Source organism: Monopterus albus, unplaced genomic scaffold (assembly GCF_001952655.1).
Source record: "Monopterus albus unplaced genomic scaffold, M_albus_1.0 scaffold31.1, whole genome shotgun sequence".
NCBI classification, from domain to species: Eukaryota; Metazoa; Chordata; class Actinopteri; order Synbranchiformes; family Synbranchidae; genus Monopterus; species Monopterus albus.
The window spans coordinates 2,682,585-2,704,759 of NW_018127911.1; the positions used below are offsets into that span (position 1 = coordinate 2,682,585).

General features: G+C 37.8%; 1 long non-coding RNA gene across 1 annotated transcript in view; it reads right to left on the reverse strand.

Annotated features, from left to right (window-relative positions):
• LOC109958288 (uncharacterized) overlaps positions 1–20,003 on the reverse strand; it is a 70,584-nt gene extending 50,581 nt beyond the window's left edge. Inside the window, exons 1-3 of the long non-coding RNA XR_002274653.1 lie at positions 19,735–20,003; positions 15,318–15,389; positions 9,357–9,496 (exon numbers count right to left, since the gene is read on the reverse strand). This is a non-coding gene — a long non-coding RNA (uncharacterized LOC109958288). The remainder of the gene's footprint in view (positions 1–9,356; positions 9,497–15,317; positions 15,390–19,734) is intronic.
• Positions 20,004–22,175: the final 2,172 nt, after the last annotated feature.

Here is a 22,175-nt window from a genome sequence, read left to right on the forward strand (position 1 = left end):
CCACTGTGCTTATGCCCGTCAGAGAATTTCATAATTAGCAATTAGCGGTCATTGTATTATGGGTTGGTGCAACTCAAATCTGGCTCAAGTGTCTACACTCACTTACCTATCCTGAGGCATTGCAAATAAAGTATCCCACTGGATTCAGACATGATTAATGTCTGTCGCAAAAAGGGTTTCAATGGCAGATTAGCTATGATTATGAGCGGGCCCATTTATTTTCAACATGTCATTATCTTTTACAACATTGACTAAGCAAATGGCCAGAGTGTGTTTATGAGTACTAACATAAGCTGTTTTCCTGATCATTAACAGTTTGCCAAAAAAAAAAAAGTTGATAAGGAGAAGTTAAACAAGAAAAGAAAAGCTGTGTTACACACAGGGGCAATAAAGTGAATAATGCTTAATATTGAAAATTAAGTTAAATTCAGATGTTGTATAACTCATTTGTTTAGAGCTTTTGTAATCAAAATAAATGTGTATTATTAGATGGCAATTGACAAATTTAAATAACCATCAGTGAACAAATTGAAAACCATAGAGAACTGATTGAGATAAATTAAATAAATTACGATCATGACATAAAAAAAAACTTCTATATAAAAATGAACTAGAAACGAGTCCAATCTTCACATTGAACACTTTACTCTGTGTTATTTCTCCTTGCTCATTGCGCCCCTGATCCAATAATATCAAACATCTTGTCTTCATCAATTTCTTTTCTTGTTTTCAGCAACTTAATTATGAAAACAAAAATGTTCAACAGCTTTAATCTTGTATTACCAGGTCTCTTGTCATTTGATCATTCTGAAAAATTTTGACGAGCCTGTTGAGCAGCTGAATTATTGATAACTGTTTTCCAGTGGCTTGATTGTCATAAACCAAGACAAATATAGTGGAATAGAATTATAAAATATTCACTGGAGTGTTGACCTGAAAAATGATTAATTCCAAATTCGTTTTTACATGAATGTGTTCTCATCCAGACAAGGTAACTTGGCCATGAACTCTAGGAGACAACAAATCATAAGTGCAGTGATGAAACGAGTCATATAGTAGCTGTTTTCTCTCTCTCTCTTTCCTGCAACATGCAACACAGCTGATGAATGTTGACCAGATATCAAAGCATTCATGCTTTTGAATGCACAGCAAGAAGTAGCGCTGACCTTCAGGTCCAGGTTCACACCTTCCTTCTGTCCCTGACATTTCTTCTAGTTGGTACTGTAGCAGTAAGCTCTTCAGCAGCACTTCTACTGAACATCTCCCCTTTAGCAAATGTACTGTAGCAACACAAATGATGAGCTTTCAGCTCCAATAAACATCAGCCGCATAACAAAAGTATCTTCACAGTTGCTCCAGAACTGTCTCATACTGATCTGATTAAAGATTTTTTTTTTCTTTTGTGCAAATAAGCTAAACTACACTAACGTTTAAAGTCTTTGTGCTAGTCTGAAATACAAAAATGCTTTAGAAATTATTCCATCCAATGGATTTGGGTGGCCAGGTATCTTTTCTTCTCTTTCGCTCCAATTATTCATGGTGCAACTGGATTCAAAATAATAGGCAAGTTGAATCTCTCCCCCTACATCACGACGACTTGGTGCCATCTACTGTTAATATAGAGATCATAATGCATGGGGATATGACGCATCTGAAAAGCTACACAGCAGTGCAGCAGCGACAACAGAACATAACCAAACTCTTTTTTTTCCCTTCTGCTGCTTATTTTTAGACTGCTCCAAAATATATCTCGGATTCTGTCTGAACATCAGCATGCTACTAAAAAAAAGAAACTGCACTGTATGATTCATTTTCACAAACAAATTTGAGCTTATTATATTTTACATTCATAACATTTGTATTACAAAAGAGTTGTTATAATTTTGTAAAACTGCTGGCCATTTTTAAAGTCAAGCCTTATGCACAGGTCTACTGCATAGATAATTTGTACAAATGATCTTTCAACGCAATTTCAACACAGCACCTCCTTCAATAAGTGTGTGTTGCCACTACAGACAAGTTGGTCTGTGGGAGTTCGGTGGTCATTAGCATATCAGTGACACAGATTAACATACATTCTGGCTGAATTAATCATGGCATCTAGTAGAACTTGGAGAAGCATCTGAGAACAGTTTGCTCTAAAGCTGATTCAGGAAAGGAAGCCCACTGTTGTTGCATAGTAATCTCACACAGCTCACATAAGCTCATACAGCATGTACAGTAACAGCCTCTGATGCCTGGCCTCTCACATACAGCTTCATTGATTTTTACATTCAGCATCTTCTATTTCCTTGTTGCAGCTGCTTTTCTCATTAGTGAAGGATTTGCTAGTAATGTAGTTGTAAATTATTTTAATAGAGTTATGCTATGTTGATTTATGATTGTACTTTAGGCGACAGGCTGCTCTGTGTCAGAGTTTTAGAAAAAAATATTAAAGGAAACCAGGATATTTGAATTCATGATCTTCGTGGAGACCAAAAAAATATGGAACCAGAAAACAGCTAACTTGTCACAGTTGTTGATGATAGCCTTCCTTGGTTTGATTTTGGGGTTGGCACGCTATGTAGGGCCACTTGATTTGTAGATAAAGAGATTTCTAAAGTTATTCGTCTTTTTGATATTGTATAAATGTTCTATTATTATTAATTTAAATAACTAAATTGTTTGAGTTCTTCAGTGCACTTGGTGAATGCATAATGTACTAATTTTGCATATTTATATTTTACTATGTTTTATTCCATCTTAAGGGTGCATCTAGCCAGGGACAATGGATGGTAATGATCCTTTTTTAGAAACTTTATTTATTTACTTATTTTCTGTTGATCAGTGAGCATTGTCCCTGACAAAAAGTCTGATTAAAAATAAATAAGTATATGGAAATGGGTTCATGGGTCAAAAATGGGTCACACTTATCAAAATAGTTTATTTAAGTAAAATACCTTAAGCACTAAAAACAACAGGCCAAATGATCATCTGTTCCCTTGAGGGCAGAATATTTATGCATCACATACATATCATTCAACCAAAACTCCTCTTGCAACCTCAAATCCAAACTGCTCTCAGCCAAGGTGGAGCAAAACCACAAAATGAATTGATAAATTGTTAGTCATAAAGTTGTGTGTGTGTGTGTGGTGGTGGTGGTGGTGGGTGGGGGGTTAAGCTAACATCAAATGCCACAGATTCCATTATCAGCGTTTTGGTCATGGCTACTTTTGTGCTCTGCTATCTCTGTGGAACACACAGCTGGGGTCCTATCTAGGCACGAACACAGATTCTGCCTTGGGACCAGGTTGCACATTATGCGGAAGTGCTCTCAGTGATGAACACTAAGCTGATAATGTCATTTCTTCCAATATTCATCTTTAACTCCTGGCTGCCAGATATATTGTCACCACCCTTATTCAAGCAAGCTCATATCACTGGTAGTATGACTCAGGTCCTGAACTCCTGTACCATTCAGTTAAGAGTAATACAAATAGGTTCCTTTTAACACTCCTTAAAGAGCCCTCAAAGTCCTTTTAAAATTGTAATGTAATGAAAGTGCCATGCAGGAAGCTGGAATGCAAGTGCCTGAGAGGCTAGTATCACTTAAAAAGGGGTCAATTAATACTGTAGGCAAGCTGCAGCGCTTGACGGACAGCTTCTTCTCTGTGTTACAATGTGGAAAAGGACTGACAACTCAAATTATATGGTCATTACACCAGTCCGGTTGGGTTGTGTGGACCCGCTGACACCTTCACAATAAACACAACCAATCGCACACCAAGCTTTTTGCCAGTCAAGAGCAAGGGCACAAAGAGAAACAACTCCTATTTTACTGTCCCCTCACTATTTACTGTACTGTATGTCACACGTACTTTCAAGCCTTTCTTCCACATCGTCCAGCAAAATTACGCCAAACAGAACACAGCAAACACTGTAAAAGGGGCACAACGTCAGAAATGTCAGGTTAAAATATGCAAGAATCAGATAAGTAAACCAGATGTCTGCTTCCATTCCAACCACTGTAATCAATACAAACTAGCAAACAAATGCTTCTTTATGCCAGCACGATTCACAGTGTCTTTTGCAGTGAATGCAGTACAAAGAACACTCTTGTGTAAATTTGATGATGCAAGCAAAAAAACTTAATGGTAAATGGATTCTTGAGTGCACCCCAGAAAATCCTACAAATCTTTCAGAGGTTGCTACAAAAATGCAGAAAATAAGAGCAAAAACTAGGTTTTTTTACCTTTGTATTCCTTGTTCTAACCATATGATGAACTCCAAGTGTGTCAAACTCTTAAAGTACAATATGTACTCTCTTACTTGCTTTGAGTGTCCATGTAAGAGAATCAACAAAACAAAAAAAAAACTTTCCTTGAAGACACTGGCACAGAATGGACAATGACCCTCAAATCCTTCTCGTGCTCACTAAAAAAAATTCAAATCCCAGTGTAATTGCAGGTTGTAAAATCATTACTTTATAATCATTGATAACCTGAGGGGCTGTCTCACACACTATTAGCCAGGTGAATTTTATAGCATAGCATTAAGCACCATTTATTCCTTCCTGCCAAATTATTATTTTTGCTTTCCACACACTCGAAAGCAGGAACTGTGTGGCCATCTCCTTCAGGGATAGCACTGCTCTAAAAAGAAAAATAGATAAGTACAGTAGATTACTTTCTAAAGGGAATTGCAACCCATTGCATGAGCTGACCCGAGGTAATGAATTATCTTTTTCTCGTTTTGCCAAACACTATACAGACATTTTGGAAGAGAACCATTCATTTCATTATTCTGATCTAGATCTAGATATTGAGTAAGAACAGCTAATCAGATACATATGTAGAATAAAAGTATCCATGTGTACAAATGTTCACTGTTGTTTAAAATATGGAAACCCCCCAAAAATGCTGGAGATGAGGAGATTTCCCGGTTTTAACTGAAGCACTTGCCCCTTCAGTAGGCTCTGCACGTCCTTACTGAGATGGGCAGATTAGTTTTACTCTGGGCTACATTTGTACTGGACAAAGCGTTAATTATGCAGGATTACACATTAGTCATATTATACACAAAATAATAAAGCAATAACATAGTAACAGAAGCTAACAGTGTATTTTTACTGTCATTGTTAATAATTTGAGTGGAGACAAATGGAAGGATTTATTCAGAAAACAGGTGAATTTCTGCTGCTCTACATTTCTTGTTACAGTGATTTTATATTTATCAGTGAAAGTGTCTCACCGGTGAGTATTTTCCTATCATGGGTGGTTTTCAGAATGAATTACTTGCTGTCCTGATATGCTGTAATGCTTCAACTATGCCAATACCTATCTCAGTAAATCTCAGCAGGTCTTTTCATTCAATGTTTTGAAGTCTGCCTTCTGCTTTGACCTAAAGCGTTCACATCTAACACGGCAAATGAACTCTACTGTGTTTTGTATAAGTACACTTCCTTAGGGGAACAATTTATACACCACACAATGCTAATACTAGGAGAAGAAATGGAATAGCAGATATCCGAGTGATGTTTCTACGCCAGTTTCCTGGTGGTACTGTGTTCTGTGCTTTGGACCAGGGGATACTGAGGCCTTAATGAGAGTCAATGCAGACATTTTGATTTGATTTGATTTGATTTATTCTTTCAAACATGTAACAACAGTCAATATGTCAACACACATAATTCCACACATATCCACAAATATATTTTCAATTTGCTTATACCTAGTACATGCTTGAACGGAGTAGGAAGAAGTTAGACTTATCTAGTCCTACCCCATAACATCATCTTATCATCATTGGTTTGCAAGCAGTATTACTACATGGATGATTTTGTTCTACACCACGCTAGTGATATACTAAAACACCACACTCCCAATGTTACACCTGATTAATTGTTAAGCCTGTTCTTGCCCATTTTGTTGATGTTCTTAGAGATGATTTGACATTTTGACACCATTTCTCTTAGCTTTGCCTACTTCCACCAACAGTTTGTCAAAGTCAAAGAAATTCTGAAATCTCAGGTCTGAATATTTAATAACAAATGATTAATCATGTGTGAAGGTCCATCAATTAATCGCTCGACTATGGACATTTAAAAAATAGCCAGTTTTACAAATGCAAGATCTAAATGAATGACTTTTACATGACAGCCATGTTCTCTGCAATTAAAATTGACATTTATGTTAAGAGTAACTAGCAGATTAAATGGGTAAACAATAGTAAGAGGCATGTAACTGGCTTCTTTTTGCAAGATATGGCATAAAGTTTGGTAAAAATCATAAGAAAGGCAAATTGAAAGGTGAACTTACACCTTTAACGGGATATGGTGTGACAGAAAATTGAGATGTACTGTAGAAGGAAAGATCACCAAATCAGTGAATCAAAACAGAAAATTTCACAATATCTTAAAGGACTGCAGTGTCAGAAACGGTTTCCTTAGATTTTCTTGAGCTCTCCCAAGATGTCTGAGAACTTTAAAGGTTTGTCGCATTACTGTAGTGCAGCCCTGCACTTAGAGATGTCTTTACAGTACATACCTCTGCAGAACGACCTTGTGGTCTCTAAAAGCCGGTGCAGAGGATGGGGGAAGGTGCCCAAGATAGTGCTTACTGACTGAAATTACATGCAGGGCCACCGTTCTAAAGCATTTAACAAAGGAGCCACTCAGTGGCATAGCATGGCATTGAAATGACAGTCCTGCCCTTGCATTGTTTGACATGTCACAAGATGGCAAAGCAGTATCTCCTTAGCTTCTACAGGTCACAGAGGACGGATGCCCCACTAATCTCTGACACTCACTCTGGGATGGTGAGGGGGAAATCTCGGGGCTTTAGATAACTTTGCTATCCACTTGTGACCTCAAATGCAGAGATGGCTCTGGGCCCACTGTGCTCCGTCAACCAAATCCTTCTTACTGCTCGGGGACTTCAGACAAGGAGATGTTGCCCGCCCCACAAGGATAAATCCCAGCCAAGACTATATATTAATCTGATATTGTCCTTTTATTGTTTGGGGAATAATGCACTGGAAAGCAATGATTGATCTAAGGGCTTGAAAGTCTTTCATATTGTCAAATCAGTCCATTTAGAGATTTGTGGATGTTTCTCCAGGGGGCATGATCTCACAAATCCAAAGAACTAAAGTGTCATCATGTACAAGTGTTACTGAACGTTTCCTGTCAGCACTAAAGAATAAAAAGGTACAAACAGTGAAATCTACTGACTTACGGTAAATTAAGACTGGTCTACAGTATAAACTGTTATATCAATAAAATATTGATAAACCCATCCAACATCACTCATATGTTCCTAAAGTTTTGGTAAACATGGAGATTTGGGTATCAAATCGGTAGGAACAGTTCCCTAACTGAACTCACAAACATCACCAGTACAGACTCCTGTGGAAGGACAAGCAGGGCCCTGACTGTATGTGCCACAGCACCCCAAGAGAGGATATTATCAGTAAGGTTTGCGGTTTCATTGATTTCAAGGCTGCAATCATCCCCATCTGATGTAGTGGGCTGAGGGAGGTTAAGTGAGGCCCCACAGTCTGTGGGCTAGCTTCGTTTGACAGTAGGACAAGTCTGAGATATCTTTAGCAATAACAATTTACCACATGAGTTTTAAGGGTTATTTCCTGAAATCAGTGGGTGCCATATCATTGCCACTTTGGTACAAACAATTGTCTGAAACTGTGTCTAATTGCACTCCATCTATGAGGTTCAGTAGGAATCTGCCCTCCAGAGGCCCCTGATTGGTCTATTTATTTGGTCTTTATCTTAAAATGGGTTTGGGATTCTAAAATCTGTGATTTTTGTAATTAGTACTCTGTTTTAAATGGGTGTATACTTTCTTTTCCACTCATGTCCAGCAGACAGTTTTTGCAGGATGACCCCATTTCAGTACTCTTCAGCAAAAATAAAAAAAAAACTGCATCAAGCACAAAACATCTCTAATGGCCCACACTGGAAATTATCTTTGTACAAGTCTCTAATGGTGCCGTCTGCAGTGAGTTTCAAACCATTAAGCAATTTGCGGTAAATCAGGGCACATGGAAATAAATTTAATTCACACTTGCTGCGGTTGGAAGTTCTCAAGACAGATGGAGAAGAACATCCTTGCAGTGTTTTACCTGAAAGAAAGGCTCAGGGAAAAGCAAAGCACTTCCATATTTGGTTGTATAAAGGCTTAATGAATGATGATGTTAACTTTAACGCCCTTTCCTCTTTTTGTCTGCCATGGCAGCATAAACATTTCAATCGACTATGTGAATACTAAGAGAATGAGGAGGAAAAAAGACCTATTGTCTTTCTTCATCCTTTATTCATCATGTGCGTATTTAGGTTTTAGGTCAAATTTAACATTGAAAATATGCCACAGATGCCCTCAAAACATTGCCACCTTGTCATCTGTATGATTACAGCAGGCCATACTGTGTGTGTGTGTGTGTGTGTGTTGTATTCAAAGATTATTACACCTGGGAAGAAGATCTTTACTTGTGTCCTCTGGCATTGTTCATCACTATTCTCACTGTTTTGTCAGTGGCACAAAGAGAAAAAGCTTTTAACTGTTGTCTCCATGGCAGCATTTTCTTCCAGGAATATCACTGCATTCAAATATTACTAAAAAGGTGACCACACAAAAATGCTCCAACTATTAAGTCCCACACATGTGACAAATTTAATTTAATTTAATTGTATGTAAAATAAACTTCCTGTTAAACAAGTAACATATCAGCATTGTCACTGTCACCCTATCCTCACATGTGAAATTAAATGTGTGAAATTATTTGCCTAATTATTCATCTCAAATGTGTGCCCCTAAATGTGCTTTTCTTTAGGGGGGAATTATTTTACAAGTACCATCATAATTAGATCACTAAAATAACTACATAAAATTTCACCTTTTGCTCTAAAAATGCTTCATGTTTTCCCAAGGAAACAACTAATTCATGAACTTCTGGTGTCACTTTTTTTAAAAATAGATTATAAAGAATGTTATAATACAACAAAACACCAGAAAACACAGTGCAGCTCAGGATATGAAATAAATGACACATGCTAGTTTTTGTAGCAAGAAACATTCTGTCAAGGCGCCCATCCCTCCATCAAAACCACATGCACGCACATCCACACAGCTTTCACAGTTGTAAGAGCAGCCCAAACACCCCGGCTGCGTTTTATCACCCTATTAAAAACCCTGCACGCAGCTTTTCACTTGTCATGAACTTCCGAAACTAACGGTAGTTGCCCAACTTGGTGACAATATCACCAGTCAACGCCAACAATCAATCGCATGTGCTGCAATAACATTGAAAGGAAGTGCCTCCAATTTATCTTTATTAAATCAATAGGGGTTTGATAGCCTTACCTGCAGCAGAGTGCTTTGCCCAGTGCTGGAGCTGTAAGTGTCTAGTGCATTGGGACAGGGGGAGAGCTCAGGTTCGCTTGGTGTTTGTCGGGGATGGGGTAGTTTGCTGTGTGGCTGGAAGCGACACTCCTAAGGGCCCGCTGTGAATAGAGGTCAGGATAATAGACACAGTCACACAACAAAGACTGATAATCCTGTCTCGCCCCACAGCTCCCATGTTGCAATCAGACATTTTAAGGGCAGTTAAGTTGCAGTGAGGGGCGGCTGAATGAACTGCGGTTAGGAAGGACTCCCAAGCTCCCATTATGGACAGTAACCGGTGTCAATTCGCTGCAATTAGACCACTCAGATGTGTCAGTAGACAGGCCTCAAATTAATAAATAAATAACGTCAACCACAAGTGCTCGCTGATATAGCCTTTTGAGTCATTCGAGTATCCCAGTGGTCTATTTCAGAGCAGAACACTTAGTCCTTCAGAAAGTGACGAGGTGTACCTCCTCCTCCCCACTTATCCTGGATGACCTTTGAGTGAAAATAGTCCTCAGTGAGCAAGCTGCAGAAATCTGCTTCCACTGATCATCGGAAACATTTGTTTAAAATGGCACAGATCCTTTAATGCTGCTTCATTATGAGTTCAAACCCCTGAGATAAACAAAACTGTAAGTACGACCACTGCTGCACAACACAGGTCAAAATCGACATGAAGGGTCTATAACATAAGAGGGAAGATTGTCAATAAATAGAAGCACATGATTTATGCATCCCCCAGCTGATATTGAAAGCCTAAGGCCAACCACAGTGTAGCCTCTATGAAACAGTTTTTCTGAAGATCACTGCAGTGTGGGGGGGCCATAACCACCAAGACCTGGGTATTTGGGCCACTATTCATTTTGTCTGAAATCCTTTCAAATCAACACAACATAAGTGTCTATACGTGTGATTAAGGTTTTGGCTATAACACTTTACAAATGTCCATTCCTCCTAAACAATTTGGTGGGAACATGGCCATTATTTTTAAGATTTTCTGTGTGAGCAGCCGTAAAATACGGCCTGACTCTACCCTAAGAAAATAGCTGAGGCATTTTTTTGAGAATATGCAGCACTATTTATGTATATTTTTCCAGAGACTTGTGCCACATACTGTGGCTTTTTACACAGACCAAAGCAAAAGAACACAAAGCAGAGCCTCTGCATTTGACTGGGAGCACTTAATTTAGAGGAGGTCATTACCTCACAATAAGGGCCAGCTATGCTTTGCTGCCTGACTTCAACTGAATACCCCACCTTTCAGCAATGCATAAATAATGTGCCAAGTCTTTGATCTGTTGGAAGTGATAACTTCACGAGCATGTGGACACCTTCTACTGATAGAAGAGGCTCTGCTCTGTCCAAATATGTGTCAACAAGCATCACTCTCACACAAATGAACAGGGGTGGAAAAAGTGAACATGCAACAATGCTGTGATTTCAGAAAAAACATCAAGATGGAGATTTGAGAATGAGACCCGTGTGCCTAAATTTGCAACATCTCTGCAACCGTTGCTTATTTATATTATCAATTAATCTGCTGATTTTCTTGCTAAATATTTTAGATAGAAAATTTACAATCACATTAGATAAGGAAAACCAGCAAGAATGCACATTGGTTAGAGTCAAATTCTCCAGAGGTAACAATAACCAAATGAAATCTGTAGTTAAGTGTCAAGATTTGTTGTCTCAGCAAAATAAATCAAATTAATACAAGTGCCCCCTCCCCCCCCCGCTTTCCCCAGCTGTTTCAAACACCTTGAAACAGCTGGGAAAAGGAACAAAAAGATGGTAAAGTGAGAACACATTGCATTCCTCAGAGAGGTCAAAGCGAAGACAAGTCTCCCTTTCAGACAGAATAAAAATGAATAAATAAATACATTAAAGCCTGTGTGACTTTCACCACACCTGCTCTAACCTAAGTGCACAAACTGTGTGAAAGAAAGGGTCACTATGTATTAATGGTGATATTAAAAACTGTTATAATTGCCTCTTATTTCCATTTCAGATTTAAGCTGTGAAAATATAACAGTAATGACCTATCCCTCGCTGAGGCAATTTAATTCATCCTTTCTCACCCCTGTGAAGTGGTGAGAAAAGTGAGCACAGACATCACAAGAGCCGATACCAAACTACTGCCGATTCTGCTTCATATGTTCTTTTATATTTTGTAATATAAATACTCAGTTTTTAAAATCCAAAACTATGTTGCAGAATATTGTATGCAACTATTAGGAGGCGAACGAATCCAAAACTATGTTGCAAAATATTGTATGCAACTATTAGGAGGCGAACGAGGTCGAAACCAGGTTGGGTTTAGCCCAGGGAACCTATTAGCAAAGTCTCCCTGGCGGGTGACCTTCTAAGGGAATAGGAAGAGAGGCTGTTCTTTTTCGGAGCTGGCTGTAATGCCATGAGCATCCTCAGTTGGTAAAGAACCACATTAAATGCCCAGCCCTAATGAAACGGACAGGAGATGCAGTATTCTAATTAATATACAACCTGCATGAATAACTAATATGTAAACAGTCTGTGTTAAGTGCGATGCTATAATTGTTTATGTTGTAGATTATACAAATGAACACATACGTCAACTCGGGGGAACAATGGGTTCAACTGCACCTATTGTTAAAGTGTATGACTGTGTGTAAAACATCTGTCTGTTTTTATGCTGGCTCCCCCCCAATACAAGGACTGCATCTGCAGGGACAGGGGAAATAAAGCCAGGCATTATGTATGAGCCCTTCAGTTTGGATGTGCTACCAGTGTAAACAGATGGTAAGTACACACATACAGTATCAGTCAGTCTAAAAGTAAAGCACCATTTTTCAATTTATTCCAATCATCATTTGGAGTAAAGTCTACTAAACTACTTGATATTGGTTTATCCCAAATATGTCCACACATATACTGGCTAATTACTAACAAGGAATTGCTGAATTTTTGTTTTTGGATCTATTACTGTAAAAATAGCATCAACAGTACACTGTGTAGTTTGTCCACAAGAAAGCACAAACAAGTGTAAAGTGTCCCACTGAGATTTCAAATTTTCAAAAATGTCAGATTAAAAATATAGGCACATACTGTATAACATTTGTTTAAAATCTCAAATATTGTCATTATTAACTTTGAAAATCCAGAGTTTGCCAGGTTTTTGCTTGGCAAATGTGGAAGATATCAAACAGCAATGCAGGCAAAAAGTGGTCTGTTTTTCTTATAAACCAATTGCGTTGCCCGAGGGTCCAAAAGCGTTCAAAGCAGGAACACGCTGCTGCTCTCACTCACTGTCAGCTTCCAGCTTTGTAAAATTTCAGAACTTTGCCAATATTCTGTTTCCCAAACAAACTTACTTTACTGACAGAGAATATTTCCAACTTTGTTTGCTCATGGTGTCTGGAAAAACAGTAGGTAATATTTACCTGTAAACCAAATATAAAACAAGAAACACTTCCAGTCTTGCAGCTGCCGCAGCATGTATACTACCAGTCAAGAGTCTAAGAATACCTGCATTTTTCCAGTTATTTGTGTAATTCTTTCATGCAAGTCCTTCTACAATTGAAATCAAACTTTGTTTGGATAGATAGCACTGTTGCAGAAGTTCTCACAAAAGTATTGCACTTGTAGGTTGCTTTCTTTTTTTCTTTTTATCTGGAAAGTCTGGACACTCTGGGGGTCTATCCACTATTTGAAGCTGACCGTCTTGTCTTAGAAGTGTTTTTGGGTCATTGTAAAGTTGCCCCTGATGACCCCAATGATAAGTGGGTTGGCTGTGACTCGGGAGATCGAGCGTTTGTACCCCAACAGAAAGGTTGGTTGTTCAATTCCCGTTCTCCTCAGTCCGCATGTCAAGTGTCTTCAGACGAGACACTGAACCCAAAGTTGCCCCTGATGTCCAGAGCAGTGCCACTAAAAAGTGATGATCAATTTTTGAGGCTTAATTTGCTTCCACTGCTACAGAATAGATTAAATTAATCAACTGTTTGTTCCCTGAAAATGTTTTATGACATTTCCAAACATTTTCAGGTTTTGGGGACTTTTATTTTTTAACTTTAGTCTACTTCTCAACTTTGGACCATTTAAGGTTATTCACTGGACTTGAACCGCTTAAATGTTAAAATAAAAACTGGGAAACTGGGGTTTGCTAAAGCTTTAGACAGGTAGTGTACTGTATTTTATATCCCAAGATCCGTGACAGAAAATCTGCTTGAGCCATAAAGTAGATTGCTGGGCTTGTGAAAAACCACCATGCGGGTACAATAATAAGTCATTGTCCACAGATACATGGACTGTAGCAGTAATCTGGAATCTCCTCAGTGAGAAAATATAGATATTTGTCAAAGCACTGAAGGGATTAGACAGGGTTTTCTACCTCCTGCGGTACATGGCCCAAGTCATGCTGAGAGCACCAGGCGCTCGGTGGCAGTTTGTTAGGGACGGAGAGGATTTCACCTAGCTGCTGCATTATTTGGATATGACCCAGACAAAGCCATCAGCATGGGAGCAGTGTGTTTCTGTCTCTCATCCTCCCTCCCTACAATGAAGAGTAATATACTAAAAGCATACAGTAGCATCTGAAAGAAATCTGTTATATGAAGCAATCATTTCAGAATTAGAATGAAGTTATATTTCTCTGTGAACAATTAACATAAATGAAGTACTGTATATGCTCTAAATAATCCAGTATCACCACCACTACATGTGGTGATGTGAGTTTACTTAAAAAGGAATATAAAGTGCTTTATTCACAAAAACAGCCAGCATGTTCAGCCGTCTTTTGAACAGGCTTTTCTCAAACTTATTAGCTCACATTGCTGATGCACACATACCGCTATTTACCCTCTCAGTGATTCTCCCGAGTTAATTCCTAATGAAAAATAAATTGAGTTGCTTCCTACACTTTCATAACATTTCTTCCTTGGAATAAATGGGCTCCTTTATGAGAAAAGACACACTGTTGTTAACGATTTTATAAGCAGGGAGCCCACCTGACATCCTGTTTTCTATTACTGTTCTTTATTCAATTTGCAGGGCACGCTGCAGGTGACCTAACCTATAAAAGGGCACTCCAAATTAAATTATCAGAGCTCCTTGAAATTTTATAAATTCTGAATTGGCCTCACAGAAGGATCTCATAGAAGAAAGTAATGGCTTCACCTTTAGCTTCGGATAAATCAATCGCACCAAAGGTTAGAACACATCATGCCAGGACATATCAATGCAGTTTTTAACATCATAACATGTAGTAATTCTGTAAGTGTGAATGGCAGGTGTATGAGGTTGTATATGAGAAACTGTTTGTGGGTGCACAATAAATTCCACACAAATAAATATATAACATGAACATATATATATTAACATACCAAATAATTTCATTCACTGTTAAAACTGAAACGTGATACATGTGCACATCACATGCTTAAAACGAGGAGGTATATTTAAAAAAAAAAAAAACAATGTTGAAATTAATAGACAAAAAAAATTTGACTGGCAAACATAGTGACCGATAAGTGTTTTCATTTATTAAGTAAAACTACTAAACAAAATGGTTTCGGCTTCTTAAGTGTGTGAAACGGTGCTCTCTCTTTTTCTGTTTTGTTTTAATGTTTGATATATTCTGAGTACCTTTGCAGTTTTATTGCTGGTCGGACAAAAGAAGCCATTTGAAGATAGTACCATAGGCTCTCAGGAGCCTTTATCCAAAGAAATGAGAATGTTAAAAATATTTTCTGGTTGTTTGTTTGGGATCTAACAGGTGGAATAGCCAAAAGTGAACTAAATGTATCCACCATAATTGATAGGGTTGCATTGATCAGTTTTCCTCCTGTGGTTATTCAGTGATTATTTTTATTTGAATACAGCTGAAAAACTATAAAAGCCAGACTGGTCGCTTTATTTTGTACTGTTGTGAAAAACTGCAGTGTAAAGCTTTGTCACCTCAATAGGATCCCGCTTTATCCTTGAAAGAACATAAGCTCCTTCCAGTGTCATTTTGTTCCAGTCAGTAGCCTAACAAGAGGTTGGTGGCAGAAGGAAAAGGACCAATCAGAAACACTTGTTGCACCTGAGAACATGGAAATTTTAGACTTCTGTGTTAGAGAAAATGGAAAACATAGGGAATATGGATAGGATCATTCAAGTGTGTTCAATCTGAGTCAGGACAAAGGCTGTTATGAAGCATTTGAGCATGAAGGAAATTCATTTGTAAATTGCCCCCGATCTTTGGGAAAATTGCTACTTTTTCAATTTCAAGTACAGATGCAGAAATGACACAGAACAAAGTGTATTTCATGTATCTTGTACAGCTGTACATAGATTTCACCTGAGTAAAGTATATTTCAGTATCTGTCAATAGCATGATGAGCACAACAGTTTTAACTGTAACATTTCATACTAGTCATCTCATACTGAATGGTATATTGTAATATTATCAACCATAACTGACCATTTTTACTGCCTTTATATTTGACTAAACAGATTTATGTCAGCCAGCTATGGGGTATTATTTTTGTCATTATTTTCAGTGCGACTACCGCTAGGAATATGGTAGGTCCAGGGCCAGTTTTATTAAAATTTGTTTCAAATTTTATTACACATTGCTTCTTTTTTTTTATAAAATGCATATGACATGACGACATACATTGTATGAATTTGCAAATTTACCAGTTAGGCAAACAGTTTGTATGTCATCCCCAATATTTTCATATAAATTGATTTGATGTTCTCAGTTAGGCTAACTAAGATAACAGAGATGTACTGTACAGAAACGATGTGTTGGTGTGGAAATCCATGTGTGAAGACTCTTACAACTATAATTTATTTGGAAAAGAAAAGGAAAAACAGTGTCAGTCTGCTTTACGCATGCAGCATCTTAACTTTAAAAAGCATACATATTATGTAAATCATAATAAATAGTATTATTAAGATTTGTTATTATTAAATGTTAATAAAAAAAATAATCTCTGCTTTCATTCAGTGAGGACAATTGGTAAATAAATTACTGAATTTTTAAACTTTTTTTTTTTAATGGCACACTTTAAATTGGAAGGCAAGACCACGATATCTACTCAAATATTTTTGCTACAGCAGATTTACCACCTCCTACATTTTTAAGCCACACAACATTCAGAAGGCTCTGTAATGCTTTGTGTTGACTTTTGCGTTTTATGACATTACTGCATGTCTCATTTATTGACTATACAGTCATTTATTTTACTAATCTACTGAGTAAGACTAAGCACTAAATTTGCCTGCATAAAAATGAATAACTGTGTAACTGATATCATATTCTATATGTAATAAGATTTAAGCATAATTGCAGTCAGAAGGAAAAAGACTAGTCCCTCTGGCAGAGCGCTATGTGCACTTATCAGGATTAGTTAATTTAATGTGGAATGGCTTGTTCTGCTTAGCACCGCATTCATCGCCTTGACCCTGTTAACTTATTAAACATTTTCCTACAACTACATTAGAATTCACAGCTCTATAGAAAAGTAGCTTCCAAACAGGCTGCCGGTTGGTTATTGAGCCTCCTGAGTTCCCTTTAAGAAGCTGTGTACATTGATGCTGAACCTTGAAGAGTAAAGCAGGCATTGATTACGTTTCCCTCACCTCGAGGCGACATTACAGTAACATTACACTATGGGGATCTATTGCAACTCCCTCAAGTAAACAAGTGTTGGGGATGGGGAACAGACACTTTGGTGAATTTGCACTTCATCTCACGTAACTGTAGCAGATCATTAGACAATATATTTAGCAGCCACTGAGTACCGTATATAGATAAGGTAGATGGTGAAACATAAAGACTAACAGTTTATAAGATTTTGAATTTTTAGAAAAGCTCTCAGTATGACTTTATACTTGCAAAGCCATCCAATGCCATTTATACCAAGTCAAGTTAAGGTGCAACAAGCAAGGCAAGAAAAAAAGATAATACTGAGGCCTCTTTTGTTTTTCTTCCTTTCTTTATTTTTAATTTATTTATATAAATGAACTGCAGTTTTCCTCTCAGTTAAGTGAAATGAAGCATCTTTTCATATTCGCCTTTTGTTTGTCAGTTGCACCAAACATATGTCCAAACTACTGTAGAGACTAAAACTGGCCCCATTTCACTCATAATCAGACACAGGAACTTTGTCCTGGCAAAATCCAATTACTTTTACAAACAGTTTCAAGTGTGTTATTGAAATGAATCAGATATTTTTAGAGACATCCACACTGACTCTAGAAACAGTTTAGCAACTAGTAGCTTCACTTTCACCTTTGGCACTCCTGTTTAACAAATGGGAATAGGTGGCCTTGAAAACCTTACATCTCCTAAACTTAACTTGCTTGAATGCAGCATACTGTACAAGCAAATCAATTCTTTAAAATCCAATATACTGTACATTACTGCAAACATTTTTCAAATCTGTTATTATATTACTGTAAGTGCTGCATTGTATTGGCCCACTACATCCTAGGTCGCAAGATATAGAAAAAAGGTCAAACTTAGACATTTTACTTCATTTTAAGCGTAGTCAAATTTCTGTAAACTACATTTACAGCAACGTTTAAAACTGTGATTCAACTTGTAGGAAAAGTTCAGCAATGTCAGAAAACTATTTGTAAAACATTACACCTTGTATTTAAATCGTGCTACATGACAATCAGGCCCTTCACACTACAACAACACATGTGGCACATCACCCTGCTGAGAAGGAAAATGCTGTTTGCTGATATGTTTCTATTGTCCGGATGCAGGAGGAAGCAAACCCTAACCTGGCTCCTGACCACCAGGAACCCAGAGCCGACCCGTTTTTCCTCCTACATCTCTAAAGTTATGGGAACAGTGAAGCATGTGGGTGGTGAAGACAACCTTTACGGTCAAACACACCTTATCATTACAACTTCTGGACTTCCTGTTTGCCTTGGATTACATAGGACAGAGATGTCACACACAGAATTCTCACAGACGTTTGCACACTCAAACAAAATGGCAGAAGCAAATGTTATGTACTACATTTGGGACACAGCCATAGTTCCAGTACTTTTAGCAAATTTGTTTTTTTTTTTTGTTTTTTTTACTGCATTTATGCGATGTTGGCAGAGTAGAAAGAACAGGGTTATTCCTAATGTTAACCATGTAGTCACACAGAATTCTTTGTTGTGCTACACATTATAGAAGTGAAACCACAAACAAACAGTGTATAGCTTCTATAACATTTACTGAATCGACTGAGTTAGTGCTGATACTGGATTTTATTTTTGATTTAACTGGTATTTTATTAGAGGTGTGGATGCACTGCACTTTTACTTAGAGTTACTGATGGCACTTTTAGAGATTATTATGCCATTTATTGTGATGGCTTTAAGGTAGTTTTTGAAATTTTTGTACTTGCTGACAGTCCGTTTTATTTTATTACTATTTTATTTTGTATTGGCAGTTGCTGTATAATTTCATTGTATTCTGTACAAAGACAACAAAGGCTATCTATCAGCAGCGGTGCATTTGAGGTCATGCTTGCTGACATGTGGGAGTGTGAGTTATCACCGTCACCAGAAACCCCCTTTATCTCCAACTCAGATTTATGTGAAGTGAATGCAGCACTAGTATTCTTACAGGCAGGAAGACATTTAACAAGGTTTGGTAACCAGTGTTAAATTGGTTGCATGAAACTCATTAGGAACAATGCTCTCAAATCATGAACACATTGAACCTACAAGAACAGAGATTAGTACTCTTCCTCTCCCTCTGTCACACACATTATCTGTTTCTCTATTGCTGTCTCACACACTCCTACCTGTGACATCACCACATCTATATATTTTATGTGCGTTTTAGCCAAATTTTTTTACTTGCCTTTACCCTCCAACAGTCCCTCAGACCCACAGGCTACCAGCTTTGGTACAATCAACACAATTCCTTAGGTTCCCTTTCCTCCTCTTACACTACATACTTGATTCAACTCAGTTCCACACATACACCAAACACATTTCAAATTTATCTGCATTAGTCTCAATAAATACCTACTGTAGTTAAGTATTTGATTAGTGGTTAAATGCTGTGCTGCTGCCCCATGTATGGCAGAGAAAGACAGCGGGAGCCCTCAAGTGAATCATGTTAAGTGGACTCTGAGCTTCTCTAGAGCTTTAAGTAGTTATGTCTTTAAACCGAGAAACAGTAAATGTGACTAACTAGCTCACTATCCTTCAAATCCCATTTTATCACCACAAAGAGAACTGGCATTGATCAGTGAATTTTAGCTAAGTAACCACATTTATTGCCTCTTTAGTCACATAAGTTACTCACACACTACTGTCGGTCACCACAGAAAATGTTTCTGACTGATAAAGAGTGTTTTAGTCTTACCATTTTCTAGCATGATGTGGGTCGCTTGTAAAGAGCTTTGTCCAGTCACTTTTTCTTTCCACTTCTTACTTCCTCTGTAGCAGCAAAACAATCAAGCCATCAAAGGTTACTGGGCTGTGTTGGGGTCTGGGACTGAGTCCAGCTGTAGACACCAAGTTTAAACTTGCCAACCTAAAAAACATTAGGGCTACAAACAACCCATGTCTCTTTTTAGTAACTGATTAGTTTTCTGCTTTTAATGATGCAAACAAATTAAACTAGCACTTCAACTAAACAGTGTCTTCATCAGAGTCAAACAGAGCAAAGGCCTAAGGCAAACCCATATAGAGCTAATCATGAACAGGTGTGCAATTGTCATGGGACAACAGTTCCACACACTTTAGCAACAAGACATCAAAACATCACATCAGCATACATCTACAAATATGTATGTGCAAATATATGCACAAATTCACCAGAAGAAGATTTGGGTTCACTCTGTCAAGTCACATAAGTAAGTAGCAAAGTAAACTTCATCCAAGCATCTAAAGGGTTAAATAACAAGGTAAGAAGCTTTGATAGCTTCCACTGTAGACTCTGCTGTTACCTGCATGGTCAGCACCAGTGCCGAGAACATGATTTGCTATTGGTTAATGCCACAAATATGAAGTCAAAGCTCACCGAATTTGACCTCATGTCTGAAAGTTCATTTGTCACTTTCAGCTGTTCCCATTACCAGTCGTCACATTGAAGATTCACATGATCCCAGCAATTAAAATGAAAGTGTTTTGTCACAAAATGTCACAATTTAAATGCTTGTGTGACTGAGCTTTACCGCAAATGCTGCTGCATATACAGTAAGCACATATGCTGTTATAAATATCTAAATAGTAGACTGATGAATCATTAAAAAAACAATAATAATAATTTTGCCAATAAGTGTTTTAGGTCAATATGCAATTTAATCTCATACTCTTTTCATTGGAGTACATTTGTGATTAATTAGCTAGGAAATAACAATCAAAGTCTGAAAATGGTTTGAAAGTTGTAATCTCACCTTTTTTTCAAACCAAATTCTGTTTTTTTCAGAAAATTCTCTAACAATCAGACGGCTTACTGACTCACAAGGTTTTTTAATGCTAGCACTTTGGGGGTACCTGTGTTTTAAAATAAGAGGTTAACTTGGACTTTCCTCTATTTCCTTGAGTCCTGGCAGTATATTCTTTTTACGCCACAAGGTATATGTGTATTTTCAGTTGTTCAGCCGGTTTTACTTTTTTCACTTTAATTGCAGCTTTGCTAAACACACCCTTTCTTACCAATCACACAGTTTGTTCAACTCTAGTGTTAGCTGCATTGTGTGCCATTCATATGCTTTCTGAGGCGGTATTGTGTGTGCCATCCAGTTACATAACATAAGCTTTTATATGCATGTAGGAGTGAGTCTTTGGCCTGCAAAAGTACAGTTTGAAAAAATAAGCTGACAAAATGGATTTTAATGTTTCTTTTACTGGTCAGCTTGTAAAAGACTTCTAAAGGTGTGGCAATTTGTTAGCTGTGTTGGAGGATATCGTTGACCCTCTTATCATTCACCTGGTCAAATGCTGCCAAACAAAAATGACATAATCATTATTTTCAACCAAATTTGAAATTTCTCCTGGCGATTCATGAAATGTCCAACATGTGCTATTTCACTTTTCGGACAGGTATTCCCTCTGAATGAAGTGCGGGCCCTCCTGTTTAAGTAGCACCACCTATACTGAGTGTAATGTCAGTGTTACAGGGCTCTCCAGACATACAACAGCTGGCATCTCTAAACCCGAGCAGAAAGTGTCTCTCAGTGTTGTGTACATAAATATTCAAGGGCTTTATAAGACAGTTTATGAGACAGTTGCTGCCATCTGTGCCCTAGCGTTCAGTCCTCCCATCATGGCTGAACATAAGCCCAACATTAGAACAGATATGTGTGAGAAGTGTCAAAATAGATTCTCCAGTGTACTCTGTATTGCAAATCTAAACATCGCCTGAATAGCATAAACAGCACTCTTCATTTGCTCACGCGCACACACACACACACAAATGCACGCAAAATTCTGCTAGTGCAGAGTCAAAATTTCCATATCCATGAGAGAGGAAAGGAAAAGAGGAAACATTTACACAAGACTGCCTCCAGACAGTTGAAGAGCTCTTTTCTTTTAGGTGTCTTTTTTTACAATATCATTGTGGAGCAAGCAAGCTCCTGGGAGATCTTTACAAATTTCTCCCTAAATGAGAGATTTCCTGAGACAAAAAAGCGGAGGAGGAAGGGTGCAATCAGTCCAGGTTTGTTCTAGACAACATCATTTCCTTCCTTACCGTTAGGAGAGTGTCAGAGCGAGACATTCATATGTGGTTTTCACCGAGCACTTTCCCAGGACAGTAATGCAGAGCAATTCTAATGGTGTCATTCAAACAGCTGCCTT